Raw genomic sequence first — 13,173 nt, 5'->3', positions numbered from 1 at the left:
GGTACAGTAAACCATATGCTTGTTTGATTCAAAATGGTCAATACCAGTCATTTTCAGATCTCTGATGGCTAAGATATGGATCTTTATTCATTCATTTCATTTTTTAATGACTTCCAATTTTCCTAGATTCAAACTTCATACTTTCCAAGCTCTGATTATTAATAGATGTTTGCATCTATTTCTTCTCATATTTGTGTCATGCTCCATCAGCAAATGAAGATGCTGAAGGCTTTGCTCTCAAAGATTTTATTCCATCCGCACCTTTGTGGTTGACTCTGCTTTGAGAAGGTAGCTCCTCCTCCGTCATATTTTCAGTGCGTCTGACCCGAGGAGCCCCTCTTCTGGCGATGCCTGACAATGCTCTGCTTATATGCATGAGGGGGTCAGTGGCTGATTCCTCAGAAGTGGGCAGCTTAGGACTTTTTCACAGCCTATTCCTAACCTGGAAGCTCTGTTACAACCTGTTCTCCTTGAGTGACACAGCTTCCTGCATCACAGCAACCGGCAGGCTACCACAATCTAATGACCTGACACACATGCTATGAGCGTAATCATAGAAATTCTTATTCAATAAAAATAGCAAAATATGAAGCTATTTCTTCACGGAATTCTAAATCTAACTCAATATACTTCTAAAGGCAACATTTCCATCTCTATAATCCTTCCCTGAAGAATTTTGTGCTCTTTGATTCACACCAGGTCAAAATGGCAGTATGGAAATCTTCCAAGGACTCAAATAGTGTTCCCTTTGAATGTTCTTTGAGTTTGGGGAACAAAAGAGAAGATTTCCGGGGAAAATCAGTGCAGTCAGTCGGATGGGGTGATGTGTTTCAATGAAATTCCCCAGGTCAGTTCTCCAAGCCACAGCAAGCTCACTGCCATGGAACAGTGCTGGCCCCTCATGACCCTGGGTGTTTCTGAGGCGGTAGCTGTTTGCAGGAGTAGAAAACCCAGTTTTCCTCATGCAGGGCTGCTGGGGCTTTTGAACTGCCAACCAGGCGGATCATAGCACAAAGTGTAGCCACTCTACCACCAGGACAGGGTAAAATGGAGCAGGTGCACTATTGTGATATATTACAAAGAAAAAGAAATCCTTGGCACAGCTTTCCTGGCCTCACCAAATACAGGTTTCACTTTCTGGAAACTTCTTCACTACAAGCCCCCATGATCACCCTGTGTCCTTCACTAAAGTCTATCATGATTACCCTTTTGAAGTTCCCCCAAACAGTTGCCATTATCTTCTCAACTGACTTCTCTGCCTTGATTAGTAACTGGCTTAGTAGGTTCCCCCGAAGCCACTGTCTGGATTGAACTGTTTTTTTCAAGGCACCTTAATGAGACTAAATGTATTACTGAGATAACTTATTTTCAGACATCCAGGCTTCACTGAGACATACTTAAAATATTTTGTTGGAATAAGCCCATCCATATATCAGTTGGAAGCCCAGTATCAATATTTTTGCCTTATAGAGATTTGGCATAAGATATTTCTACATATGTATTTACCTACACTACAAATATATTCATGGATATAATAGAATGCAACATACCTCAAACTCAAACTCACTGCCAATGAGTTGATTCTGACTCATAGAGACTCTGTGGGGCAGCATAGAGTTTCCCTTATGGGTTTCTGAGCTGTAACTGTTTATGGGAGTAGAAAGCCTCATCTTTCTCCCACAGAGCAGCTGGTGGTTTTAAATTGGTGACCTTGCAGTTAGCAGCCCAACAAGTAATTCACTACCTCATTAGGGTTCTTTAGAGTAGAGCATACATGGGCAAAGTTATGGACACTTATTAGTTAGCTCAAACATCTTGAAGAAATGAATCACTGGACCTTGAGGATTAGGACCCTGGTTTGCCATGACACCAAGGTCAATTGGCATCAGATAATCCACAAAGACAATGTTGTACACCCTACTTTGGTGAGCAGTGACTGGGATCTCAAAAGCTTGGGAATGGTCAAAGGTAAGGAAACCAAAGTCTCTTGGAAGCAAGCATTTCAGTAAACGAATGGATCGTGTGAATCTTCAGCCTTCTGGACCCTGAGCCTAGAAGCACTAGATGGTACCCAGTTATCACTGCTGACTGCTCTCAAAAGGATCACATTGGGAAGTCCTGGATAAAGGGAGGAAAGATGTCGATCAAAATGGAAAATAATGAACAAGAAGGAGAAGAAGAGGAGGAGGAGAAGGAGGAAGAGACCAGGTTTATTGGTTAGATTGTGGTCCTTAGTCAGCCTTCAGGTCAAAACCAAACTCACTTTTTGGCTCAGTTTTCAGCCAAACAATAGAAAGGCATATAAGATGAACAACATTAGGGAGGTATGCAGTCCTTAGAATAATGAACCAAAAAAAGTGAAAATTATTCTTAGCTCATTAAAACAGCTCATTAAAATCAGGAAAGGTGTACATCAGGGTTGTATACCCCCACCATTCTTGTTCAATCTAGATGAGGAACAAATAATCATCGAAGCTGGATTACATGAAGAAGAATGTGGCATCAGCAGTAGAGGAAGGCTTATTAACAACCTGCGGTATGCAGATAACACAACCTTGCTTGCTGAAAGTGAAGAGGGATTGAAGTACTTGCTGATGAACTTCAAGGATTGCAGCCTTCAGTATGGATTACAACTCAATGTAAGAAAAACCAAAATCCTCACACCTGGACTAATAGGTAACATCATGATAAATGGAGAAAAGCTTGAACTTATTGAAGATTCTGTCTTACTTGAATCTACAACCAATGCTCATGGAAGCAGCAGTCAAGAGATCAAAAGACATACTGCTTTAGGTAAGTCTGCTGCACAAGATCTTTTTAGAGTATTGAAAAGTAATGATATTACTCTGATGACTAATATTTGCCTTACCCAAGCCATGGTATTCTCCAATGCATCATAAGCATGTGAAAGTGGACATTAAATAAAGAAGACCAAAGAAGAATTTATGCATTTGAATTGTGGTGCTGGAGAAGAATATTGAAAGTACCATGAACTGCTAAAGGACAAACAGATATGTCTTGGAAGAAGTAAGGCCAGAGTGCTCCTTGGAGGCAAGGATGACAAGACTTCATTTGACATATTTTGGACATGTTGTCAGGAGAGACCAGTCCCTGGAGAAGGACATCATGTTTTATAAAGTAGATGGGTAGTGAGAAAGAAGAAGGCCCCCAGTGATCTGGCTTACCCAAGTGGCTAAGTCATAGGAACAATTTTGAGGATGGCACCAGACCGTTAAGTTCTTCATTCAGTTGTACAGAGTGTCACTGTGGGTCGAAGTCAACTCGATGGCACCTAAAAACAACATCAACAATAAAACGGACAGGCTAACACGCCAAACCTACTGTCGTCTGGTTGATCCTGTCTTCTAACAACCTTATAGGACAAAATAAAACTGTTCCTTAGGTTTTCAAAATCTATGAATCTTTATAGGAACAGAGAGCCTCATCTTTCCTTCATGAAGTGGCAAGTTAGTTTGAACCACCAACATCATGGTTAACAATATCAAACTTACTCGACTCTGCCACACCCACTAGGAGAGAGTGGGCTGTGGCCCTGGCTCCTGTGCCACAAATTGCTGCCACTTGATTAATGGACACCTGGAGCGAGGGTTCTGATTCAGGTGTGTCTTCACAACCAATCTTCAACCTCCGCTACTCTCTGCTGTATATTAAAAAGAGAGGGAGCTGATTGTCCAATTGTTATTTCTCGAAGCGCATCAACAAAAACTTTACTGAATAATTATTTGCCTTACTCATTAAATTGTACAGATTTTTCAAGGAAGATCTATTTTTAATTCCCTCTGAACTTGTTTCTTCTTAGCCTAGTGCTAATTTTAATTTGAGAAAGCTTTTTGACTTTTGAACTGAAAGCATAAAAATGTGGATTTTGTTTGACGGAAACTAAACATGCATACAGAATAAAAAATCCAAATGCTTTAAAATTGTATAAAATAAAGGAAAAGGTTTTCCATCTCCGTCCCTCCCTGTTTCCCTTTTATTCCCTAATTCTTCTTCAGAGAGGCCACCACTATTCGCAGCTTCTTGTGCACTCTTCCAGGAGTTGAACATATACATACAGAATGTGTGTATGAATTTTCATTTTAGCCTTCATACTTGATTTTTCATGTAATACATCTTAGAGAGCCGACTATATCCATATGACCATAATTTTTAAGGGCTTCATGGTGCTCTACTGTGTAAAGTCCCCCTGAAGTAATACTATTTATTTAACCATGTTCCCATCATTGCATTTTGTCTCGAATTTTTACCAACAATGGTACATTGAATATGACTGTGATTAAGCCTATCATGTAAATGCCTAGAAATGAAATCACCAAATTAAAATAAATGTGAATATTTGGTAGACTGTTGTTTTTCTTAGATTAAATTTCAATCGTCAGCATAAGCAAAGAACATCCACAAAGTAATGCTAGCACTATTGTTATGAAAACGGATTCCTTTCTGCCTTATGAAACATTTCCAGTTATCTATTGTTTATTGTTTGTTTGCTTGGTGAGGAAATAGATTATGTTTCATCTTCAGAGGAGTAGCAGAGAATTAGTATGCGGAGGCTACTAAGATTTTGGGCTTCTGATCTCATGAGATGAGACTTTGATGATGACATTTATTTAAAGAACAATCATTTTTCTTTAAGATTGTAAGAAATGTTTTCTTAACCTATCTACCCAGGATGCTGGTAAGGTAGCAACAATGATTCATGAAACTCTAATTTTCATGTATTTCCCCCCAAAGACTAAGGGAATATTGTTAATAGCTAATATCTCAATGACATCTCTTAATTTTGAATATTGGCGATATTCCAACTTTGGTTTTGAGATGATATGTTATCATTTCCTTGAATTTTCCCAGTGGCTCTTTAAGAACTAGAATTACTTCCATTGTATCTTCAGAAGAGGATACTGAGGCTCAGAGAGGCTCAAAGTCACAGAGCTAAGAAGTGATGGAGGAGTGCTGACTCCCACCCATGACCAAAAACATGCTGTCATCTTCTGTCACTGGCCATCTCTTTTCCATCTGTCCAGGTTCTGCCCCTGGTGATTCCCTCCAACCTATGTTTCACTTTCCAAATCTTATATGTGTCATCAATTCTACACAGAGATTGATTAATCAATAGTTGAAGTTGCTTCTACTTTTTGTTTCATAGAAGGTTACCAAAACTGGTTTTTCTACTAAACTGTGATTTTTGAGGAAAGGCTAGGTGTTTTCAGGTGCTCAGTAAAAATTCACTGAATGACTAAGTAAATTCAACACATACATTTAAAATAATTAGAGATAAGGTAATTTTATATAGAGATAATATAGAATTTTATATATAGAGAAATGTATATTAGAGGCTTGGCAGTGTAGTATAAAAATTAACAATCTATATATTTTTTAAGAATAAAGGTTTTTAAGAGCTCAGAGAGTTTATATTTTATTATGTTATTGTTGTTAGGTGTCGGCTCAGGTAGGTTCCAACACATCGTCACCTTATACACAGAAACACTGCTGGTACTACCCGATCCTCACAACTGTTTCTATGCTTGAACCTATTATTGCAGCCACTGTGTCAATCCATCTCACCAAGGGCCTTCTACTCTTTCCCTGCCCCTCTGTTTGACTAAACATGATGTCCTTCTCCCAGTACTGGTCTCTCCTGACAATATGTCCAAAGTATGTAGGACAAAGTCTTGACACCCTTGCCTCCAAGAAGCACTGTGACCATGTTTCTTCCTGGACATATCTGTTTGTCCTGCTACTAGTCCATGGTACTTTCAATGTTCTTCTCCAGCACCACAATTCAAATGAATTGATTCTTCTTTGGTCTTCTTTATTCAATGTCCAACTTTCACATGCATACGAGGCAATTGGGAATACTGTGGCTTGGGTCATGAATATTAGTCCTCAGAGTAAAAGAATTACCCTTCAATACTCTAGAGAGGTTTTGTGCCCCAGACTTACCTACTGCAGCACGTCTTTTGATCTCTTGACTGCTGCTTCCATGAGCACTGACAGTGGATCCAAGCAAGACAAACTCCTTGGCAACTTCTACCTGTTCTCCATGCATCATGATGCTGCCTATTGGTCCAGTTGTGAGGATTTCTTTACATCAAATTGCAATCTCTACTTAAGGCTGTAATCCTTGATCACTATCAGCAAATGTCTCAAGCCCTCCTCATTTTCAGCAAGCAAGTTCATGTAATCTGCATATTGAAAGTCCTTAATAAGCTTTCCTCCATTCCTGATGCCACATCTTCTTCATGCAAACCTGCTTCTCTGATGATTTGCTCAGTGCACAGCTTGAAGAAGTGTGGTGAGATGATACAGCCTTGACACACAACTTTCCTGATTTTAAACCATGCTCAGTTCCACCGTTCCTTTCCACGCCATCTCCTGATCCGTGTACAGGTTCCACAGGAGCACAATGAAGTGTTCTGGAATCCCCATTCCTCTCAAAGTTATCCATAATTTGTTATAATCCCCATAGTTGGATTTCTTGGCATTGTCACTAAAAGACAAGTAAGCACCTTTCTGGTATTCTCTGCTTCCAGCCAAGATCCATCTGACATCAGCAATGATATCTCCTTTTCTGCTTTCTCTTCTGAATCCAGCCTGAACCTCTGGTACTGATGCAACTCTTGCTGGTTGACTTTAAGCAAAATTGTACTTATGTGCAATATCATAGATAGTGTTCTATAATTTGAGCATTCTGTTGGGTCATTTTTCTTTGGGATGAGTTAGGATCCAGTCAATTGGCTAGGTAACTATCTTCCAAATTTTGTCGCATAGATGAGTGAATGCTTCCAGTTGGGATTGTTGAAATGCTTCAATTGGGATTCCATCAGTTCCTAGATTCTTGTTTTTGACTAATTCAGGGGTGGGTAAACTGCAGCTCACTAACCATATGTGGCTCTTTGGGTAGGTACATGTGGCTTTGAAGTAAAATTGAAACTTTTAAAGGATCTTGTTTAGATAAAAGTTATGTATGGCTTTGCGTAGCTGTTAAATTGATATGAGGGCCAGGGTTGGCTTCATCTCTCTCAAAAGTTTGCTCACCCCTGGGCTAATGCTTTCAGTGCAGCCTGAACTTCTTTCTCTGGCATCATTGGTTCTTGCTCATATGTTACCTCCTGAGATGCTGGAATGTTGACCAGTTCTTTATAGTACAATGACTCTGTATATTTTTTCCATCCTTTTTTAATGCTTTCTACATCATTCAATATTTTTTCCATAGAATCTTTTAATATTACAACTCAAAGTTTGTATTTTTTCTTGAGCTCTTCCAGTTTAAGACATGCTGAGCATGCTCTTCCTTTTTGGTTTTCTAATTCAAATTTGCACATTTTTTATAATTATAATCTTTTTCTGTTCAACTTTTTTTTACTTTATCCTTTCTTCCATTTTCTTCAATGATGAAAGGCATTTCAGAGTCTCTTCTAACATCCACTGTGATTTTTTCCTTTCTTTCCTGTCTATTGAATGGCCTTTAGCTTTCTTCATGAATTATGTTCTTAATGACCTCCCATAGCTCATCAGGTCTTCTGTCATTAGTGTTTAGTGCATCAAATCTGTTATTGAGGTATTCTCAAAATTGAGGTGGGATTACTCAAGATCATATTTTGTTTTAATTTTCTTCAGTTTTAAATATCTGAGCAATTGATGGTCTGTACTGCAGTCAACCCTTGTTCTGGTTTTAGCTGCTTGATATTGAGCTTCTCCATCATCTCTTCTCACAGATGTAATCAGCTTGATTTCTGTGTATTCCTCTAGAAAAGACCTTCTTTATAGTATCTTCTGTTGTTGATAAAAGTTATTTGTTATAAATAAGTCGTTGACTTTCCAAAATTATATCATACAATATCCAGCTCTGTTTTTATCACTGAATCCATATATTCCAACTACTGTTCTTCCCCCCCTCCACCCAATTTTGCCTTCCAGTCCCCAATGGTTATGAATGCATTTTGATTGCCTATGTTCAATTTCTGACTGAAGTCATTGGTAGAATTCTTCAATTTCTTCATCACTATCTTTTGCATATATTTGAATAATGGTTGTATTGATTGGATTACCTTGAACGTAGATAGATTTGGTTTCATAATGTCCTTTTTAACAGTGAATGTCACACCATTCCTCTTGATTGTGTTATTCTTGGCATAGTAAATTTCATGATATTTTAATTCAATATGCCCAATACCAGTCCATTTGTGCTCATTAATGCCTAGGATATCAATCTTTATGTGTCCCATTTATTTTATTTTATTTTTCTGAGTAGGGCTCAAAATCTTGATAGCAATGGGGAGAGAAGGGGTTATGACAGCTCCCGCTTCTGAGGCGGCCTTCAGAACCCTGAAGTCAAAGAAGCCCAAGGGAGCTGCCCGGAGAGGAGCCTCCTTTCCGGCCTGCTCTCCCGGGTCCTCGTGCCGGTTTGAGGCTAGAACCAGTGGACTGGCAGCCACCTGCACCGAAGACATGACCCTGAGGGGCCGGAGCCGCTCCCTCTGCCTCCGTACATAACGGGGCCCGGAACTGCACGCCTAGCCCCGCCAAGAAAAAGAGGTTCCCCAGACCCAGCTCAGTGCCTCCCGTAAGACCAACAGAAAACCACCCTACCTAGGAAGTGGCAGCCCCGGAAAGATTCCATTTCATTTTTGATAACTTCCCATTTTCCTAGATTCATAGTTGCAAATTCCAAATTCTGATCATCGACAGATGTGTGCAGCTGTTTCTGCTTACCTTGAGCTTTGCCCCAGGAGCACAAGAAGAGCCCGCAGGCTCCACTCCCACCGCTTTGCCTGCCTGGCACGATCACGGTGGACTCCCCTCTGAGAAATCAGCTCCTGCTCAGCCACATTGGAAGTGCCTTCCGACCAGAGGAGCCGAGCCTCTGGAACTGCCTCTGCAAAGGTTCTGTTTCCACTCATCAGGTCTTCAGTGTCTGACAACATTTCGATGCCACGCTGAGCGTCTTCAGTGGTTCCTTCCTCTGAGGCAGGAACCTTCCAGGTCTATTCCATGTCCTTCCATGTCTATTCTTAGTCTGGAAGCGCCACTTACATCTCTTCACTTTGCGCCAGCTGCTGGCGTTTGAAGTACTGTGACAGCTTCCAATACCATAGCAACACACAGGCCGCCACAGCGGATACTTTATTACACGCCTTCAGCCATGTGGTGGGTGTTGTTTACATTCCTTCAAAAAACGAAAAGAATGGCACCTTTTCTGCTTAGTGTATATTAAATGTCTCTAAGAAAAACAAGTGAGGAGTTATCATGAAAGGTTATTTTTTTTTGTAAAGAGACTGTAAGGTTTTCTTTCCTTTCCCCCCTTCTTTCTGTGCCCTTATAGATATCTATGGTGATTAGTGGTTTCATAGCTACGGTCAGGAAGAAATATTAGATTAATTGAAAAAGTATTGCTACTAGGTCTACAGCTCATAAATACATGGTTTTATCCCACACAAAACATATGTAAACATGTCTGTGTAGTCAGTGGATGGCTGCAGACAAGCTCACTCAATAATACCCGTGTGTTAGGGTGCTTTCCAAAACGGAGCCAATCAAATCAATGGCTTCTGAGGACATTCATTGAATCGGTTAAATTCTACGTGGTGAGGTTGGCTCAGAATGGTATGGTGACTGTTTTGGGGGGAAAGAGGATTTCAAAGGTATAATCTTCATAGATTTTCTCAAACACAGAACAATCACAGGAGTTTGTTATGTAGAAATTTCCAGAAACATGAAAAGTACATTGGTGAGAGAAAGCCCCCAAAAGTTATACTGAGGATTTTTTTCCTCCTCATGACAGTGTGCATGCGTTTTCTTCAAAGGTAGCTAAAGCTGTCCTATGAGAATTTCCCACCCACCCTAGACCTCAGATCTTATCCCTGCAGATGTCTTTTTGTTCCCCCAATGCAAAGAACATTCCAAAGGAACACAATTTAAGTCCCTGAGATGCCAAAATGACCAAGACTTCAGAGTGCAGAATTCTTTGAGGGGAAAGGTTAGAGAGGTAGAAACATACCCTACATCTAGATGGAATGTATATCAAGAAACAATAGCTTCACATTTTGATACTTTTGTTTATTAAAAGTTCCTGTGATTTTGTAAAGAGCCCCCGAGGTTCAGTGGGTTAAAGGTTGGCCTGATTTTGTAGCAATGCATTTCCCTCCAAGAACCATTTTATTGGGAGCTAATACAGATATATGATTCCATAGTTCAATCACATCAAGCAGTACTGTACACTTGTTACCACACTCAGTTTCAAAACATTCTCTTCCTCCTTGGACTCCTCGACGTCAGCTCCCTTGGCACCACCACCCCTCCCCCTCTATCTCCCTGGGCACTCTTATGCGATTTGCTACCTCTATCAGTTCATCAATCCTGGGTTTCATATACTGAGAAGCAGAAAAACATATAACAAAAATTCAAGAGGGTTACTCCCAAATGACAAAACACACCTGAGATAAACCCCAATGTGGAATAAAAAACAAACAAACCCAAAGCCCTGGAAAATGTTGAAAATCAGATTGGGCCCAGTGGGCATCAGCGGGGGATCAACCGATAAGGTTTTCACTGTGCAAATCAGATTTATCCTTTTGATCTCCGGTAGGCATCTCTCCAGTGCACTCTGTTTGGTAACCGGTTGCTTCCCATCGCTCTATGCTGGACAGAGGGAGATCGCCAGAGGCTTATTCCCTATGCAGATCTCACAAATGTGTCTTGGACTTCCACTGTCATCCAAAGCCTCCTGCAAACAAAACATCTCACAACATAGGCTCTGATACTCTTCCCTTCTCTGGTTTTAGCTTATATGATTTACAATCCTTCGGTCACTGAGGTCGGTTTGCTTCCTCATTGTGGACTTAGCTGACATCTCACTTCGATGTCTGATTGTTTGGAAAGAAACCTTAAAAACTCCAAATGCTATTCTCTCCGAGAGCCGGCTGCCATCTCATTTCTTTGCCACCCGTTGTAGCAGTGCCTTTTGATATACATCCTCTCTGTTAATTTTTGTTCTGACAAATGAGCAGAAAGGAGATTACATAGACAATGTACAGTACCTTTTCAGTGATTCTACAAGCCTAGGATGGTGTGAGCCCTCGCCGTCGTGGAGGCAAAATTTCTGTGTGCCTAGGAGCGATGCACGTGAGTGGGACCACGGGGGCGCCAAGTGTGTTTGCCGAAGGCCTGCACTGGAACCGAGAGAGCTCAGGGCCTTCTCCAGTGCATGTGGTATGAGAACCACGTCTGCTGTGTGTAAGGCCTGGATCAGGCACACAGGTCCATTTACAGCTTCCGTTAAAGGACCCCCCTCCGCCCTTTCACATTACTCCACACACTGTTCATATTCCAGAGCTTGACACTTAGCATTTCCTTGACTTGGTTTCTGTGTGTCATGTTTCCTCTTCTCTCCATGGTCTTTTTTACCTGATTGATGACTATTAACACTTCAGAGGGTTTGGATGGTTGCAATTTACCCCCCAAACTCTAGGGTAGTGATTTTCTACTCTGTTGATTTTAGCCTCTGTCAGGCTGGCCCCTGACTCACTGCAGCTCCGTGTGTTCCAGAATGGAATCCTGACCGGTTGTGCATGGATTATGCATATGAATATGTTGCCTATGAATAAGTTTGTTTGGATCCAGAGGATTTTTACCAGTCGCATTTTGAAGGCAAAATACCAGTCCTTTCTTCCTATTTCAGATGTTCTCCTGAAGTCTGTCCAAGAGCATAGCCTCGTGCGAGCATCTGCAGACAGACCAAGGTGGCCAAAGACGAGGTGTATTGACCAGGACTTTAACCGGGACCACTAAAGCATGCTTGGCCGTCTCCAACTTGCATGGCGTATTTTAGATGTCCTAGGGAACTGGCGGAAGCCCTGAGTGGTGACATGACTAACGTGCTCACCTACTAACGGAGTGGTTGTACGCCTCAGTCTAGCCATCCTTCCTCCCACCAGAAAGGCCTGGAAATTTAGTTCAGAAAGACCAGCCATTGAAAATCCCATAAAATACTTGCCCTGTGTTTGTGTATAACATGCGTGCTTATAACGCACATGGAGTTCCTGGGAAACTGACACAAGGGATTTGTGTGGTTTGGAAAAAAAAAAAAGTAATGAGCATGTTCTTGCCTAAAAGTTGAAGGGGGTTCAAAAATGTCATGGAAAAAATTCATTATCCTTTCATTCCATTGTTCTACGAACTTTTTGAATCCCTTCCATGTGGTACATTGACACGTGTGAGGTCACTGTGAGTTGAGGTTGACTGGATGGTTTGTGGGAGGAGCTTGCTGAGAGGCAGGCCCTGGGCTCCACCCATAGAGAGCAGATTGACTACGTGCCACATGGGGCTTCGGGATTACTAGGTAATTCCTGGAACCATCTTGAGGATCATAGCTTATAGCTGGAGTTTTAAAACATAGTCCAATGTAGCTGCTAGAAACCACTTTTATAGTTTGTTCTCTTTGAGCTCTTGTTTACTCTTTCACTCCATCCAAAAGTAGTGTGGACATTTTTAGGGAGGCTGCATGTGACTGTGACTGAATGAGACTGGTCCTCTTACATCAGAGTGGTGAGTGTAGTAATTAGCACATGGTAGATACCCACGTTTGAAGACACTGTCTATCCTACAATAGTGTCTTTGCCTAGCCTTTTTAAGTTCTGCCACACTGATCATCAAATTTAGAGTTTCTCACTTCAAAATGAATAATAAAGTCAAAGAAATAATAAAATGTGTTGGTAGAAGTCGACAGTCTGAAGCCAAAGGAGGGAGGAGTAAGAACTGAGACTATTTAACTTTAGAAAAAGCCATGTCGGTGAATGGATGTGGGGAAAGATGTGTTCTATTTGATTCCAGGGGGTAGAATTAGATTTAGGTCATGAGGTCACCTTTGGTTCAATATAAGGAAAAAATATAGCAGCAACATTAAAAAACAACAACAAAACTTGTTTCCACTGAGTGGATTTTTACTCACAGTGACCCCTGTAGGCCAAATCAGGACTACCCCAGTGGAATATTTACAGAAGCAGACTGCTACATCTTCTTCCTGAGAGCCACTGGGGTTGAAGTCACTGACCTTTCAGTTAGCAGCTGAGCACTTCCACCCTGTTCCACCAGGATTTGTAATAGTTAACTATTGTAGTGATAATAGTTAACCAGCAAATTTACTGCCCACTTGGT

General features: G+C 41.0%; 1 protein-coding gene and 1 non-coding gene across 2 annotated transcripts in view; one reads left to right on the top strand and one right to left on the bottom strand.

Moving 5' to 3' along the window:
* Nucleotides 1-13,173, top strand: part of SPOCK1 (SPARC (osteonectin), cwcv and kazal like domains proteoglycan 1) — a 664,044-nt gene that overhangs the window by 302,278 nt on the left and 348,593 nt on the right.
* On the bottom strand, nt 8,414-8,557 carry LOC142442091 (small nucleolar RNA SNORA57). Its single transcript, XR_012783343.1, has one exon. It is a non-coding gene; the product is annotated as a small nucleolar RNA SNORA57 (small nucleolar RNA).

The sequence above is a fragment of the Tenrec ecaudatus genome, chromosome 2 (assembly GCF_050624435.1).
Source record: "Tenrec ecaudatus isolate mTenEca1 chromosome 2, mTenEca1.hap1, whole genome shotgun sequence".
In the NCBI taxonomy this organism is placed as follows: Eukaryota; Metazoa; Chordata; class Mammalia; order Afrosoricida; family Tenrecidae; genus Tenrec; species Tenrec ecaudatus.
The sequence above is the reverse complement of the archived record's forward strand: the minus strand, read 5'-3'. Positions and strand labels throughout refer to the sequence as shown.